A 3,078-nucleotide genomic window follows, 5' to 3' on the forward strand; every position below is an offset into this window, starting at 1 on the left:
ATGAACAAAATAGATGGGTCCCCCCTGGAACTCCCTCAGGTACCCCTGGGGGTCCCCGGACCCCACTTTGGGAACCACTGATCTATAGGATCATAAGATATACCCAGCAGAAAATCCAAAGAAAATCAATAATATGTACATTGAAACTATAAACACTATTTAGGATGCCAGGTCAACAATGACTTGGCGTCTACGTAACATAACATGCTACGTAAAATACATTTTGGGCACTATAGGGCAAGTGCTACGGAATGGATTGTCATGATATTAACCCATTTAGGCCCATTTAACCCATTTAGCTTTGAACCACTTTAACTACACATTATTTTAAGCAGATCTACAAGCTCATAGTGCAGCACCGAGGGCCGCACTACGAGCTTGTAGACCTGCTATTTTTGAAATATTGTGAAAATGTGTGCATGAATATTCGTGAATGTTTTTAACTCAAATATTTGCTTCTGGGGAGGTCCCTGGAACAACATATTTTGAGATGGGGGTCCGCAGCCAAATACAGATAATTCTGGGGGTCCTTGACGTGAAAAAAGTTGTGCACCACTGACATATAAACACAGGGTTACCTTCAACATGTCCAGTTTGACTTTGATTTAATAACACCGTTGATGTTTTAATATTGACGATTTATATTCCACATCCCATACCCGGGGGGAAAAAATCATGTTGACAGTCAGTGAAATGGGTAGAGAGAGGGAGAAATGTTTTATTTATTGTTTTGCTTGCGGTTGACAGTTAGGCAGGCAGAGAAGTAAGCATGAGAATCCCATTGAAGGTATAGCTGTAGGACCACCGTCTGTGTTATGGCCTTCGACAGGACACTGATCACTGATCTATGCATGGTCCTGGGCATACAGGAGTGTGTGTGTGTAAGGGGGCGTGAGCCCCTGCCCTTTCACCAAACTGTAAGATGCGTTGAGAGCTTGTATTTTTTAAATGTTGTGTTCCAGCCCCTGCCTCTCTCTATACCATGTCCCTTCACAATATATATATATATATATAGATAATATATACTGTAAATAAATATCTGCAGTTATGGATGCAGCAGATCACCTGATCGTCTGCCTCTCCCTCGCATCATTCCTTTTCCTCTCCTTCCCTCCTTCCCTTCCACCTTTTGGCCGCCTCCGACCATGTCCCACACATCTCTCTCTCTCTCTCTCTCTCTCTCTCTCTCTCTCTCTCTCTCTCTCTCTCTCTCTCTCTCTCTCTCCATCCCTTCAGCCCCCTGTCTGCCTGCCTCTCTGTCTGTCTCTCTCTCTCTGTCTCTCTCTCTCTCTCTCCCCCTCTTCCATTCCCCTGCATGTCTGCCTCTCTCTCTCTCTCTCTCTCTCTCTCTCTCTCTCTCTCCCTCTCTCTCCCCCTCCTCCATCCCCCTGCATGTCGGCCTCTCTTTCTCTCTCTCCTCTTAACGCCTCTCTCGTCCCCTCGCTGCCCCTCCCCCACCCGTGCATGTACGTGCGCTCTCCTCCACTCTGACACACTGAACTGAAGTGGCACCGCTTCCCTGCGCAGCGATTGGCTGCCTGCCAGACGCTGCATTGGGCGAGCCAAGCGAGCGAGCGAGCACAGCATGCATGGCGGGGGAGGGGCAGGCTGGCTGCACTGACCCACAATGCACCACAATGCAGGCTGGCTGCACTGACCCACAATGCACCACAATGCAGGCTGGCTGCACTGACCCACAATGCACCACAATGCAGGTTGCATGCTGACCCACAATGCACCACAACGCAGGCTGCATGCTGACCCACAATGCACCACAACGCAGGCTGGCTGCACTGACCCACAATGCACCACAATGCAGGCTGCATGCTGACCCACAATGCACCACAACGCAGGCTGCATGCTGACCCACAATGCACCACAACGCAGGCTGGCTGCACTGACCCACAATGCACCACAATGCAGGCTGCATGCTGACCCACAATGCACCACAACGCAGGCTGCATGCTGACCCACAATGCACCACAATGCAGGCTGGTTGCACTGACCCACAATGCACCACAATGCAGGCTGCATGCTGACCCACAATGCACCACAACGCAGGCTGCATGCTGACCCACAATGCACCACAATGCAGGCTGGCTGCACTGACCCACAATGCACCACAATGCAGGCTGGCTGCACTGACCCACAATGCACCACAACGCAGGGCCTGCATGCTGACCCACAATGCACCACAATGCAGGCTGCATGCTGACCCACAATGCACCACAATGCAGGCTGGCTGCACTGACCCATATGCTGCATGAACTCAATGACGTCATGTGCTGACGCAATTGTTCATACAGTCTGGAGCAACGGAAGCTCTGATCACCAGTAAAATATAAACGCTTCCATCAAAGTCTGGAGCAACGGAAGCTCTGATCACGATTACAATATAAATACTTCCATCATACAAGTCTGGAGCAACGGAAGCTCTGATCATGAGTAAGCAATGAAGCCAGAAGTGAAGCCTCCCTCCAGCTCTTTACTTGATTTTAAGATGTATTCATTTTTTTTGTTATTATCACAAGAACGTTCGATGGCTTCCATTATTACATTGAAACCTTTCAGGAAAAGAAAGCCTACAAACTTATAGGCATGTCAAACTAGGGGGTTTTCATGATTCTGAATCCATTCCAAGCATTAGTTTTGTACAAAAAACACTCCTTGGGCTAAAAAATGAAAAAGTGATGAGGTCAGCACATTTGGGCACAGGGCAAATGGTTATGGCCGAGAGCAGGCCTCTCATTCTGTGGACCTTAATGACCAAATTAATAGTAAAAACACAAATGAAATGTACTGCATGACAGGTTCCTATTCTTTGAGCTTTTGGGTCTTTGAGCCATCGACTAAGAAGACATTTGTAGAATTGTCCTCAGGCCTAAATTAAGAGCATCTGATAATTGCCTAAATTCAATTGTGAATGTTTATTTGATATATTTGGCCGTGCACTCTTCTACCATTTCCTGTCCCACCCCCCCCAGTCCCCCCTCCAATATACCACCCACAACCCACACACAAACACCCCCCCCAGTCCCCCCTCCAACCTACCACCCACAACCCACACACAAACGAAAT

Source organism: Protomyctophum bolini, assembly GCF_963924005.1.
Source record: "Protomyctophum bolini genome assembly, chromosome: 1".
Taxonomy (NCBI): domain Eukaryota; kingdom Metazoa; phylum Chordata; class Actinopteri; order Myctophiformes; family Myctophidae; genus Protomyctophum; species Protomyctophum bolini.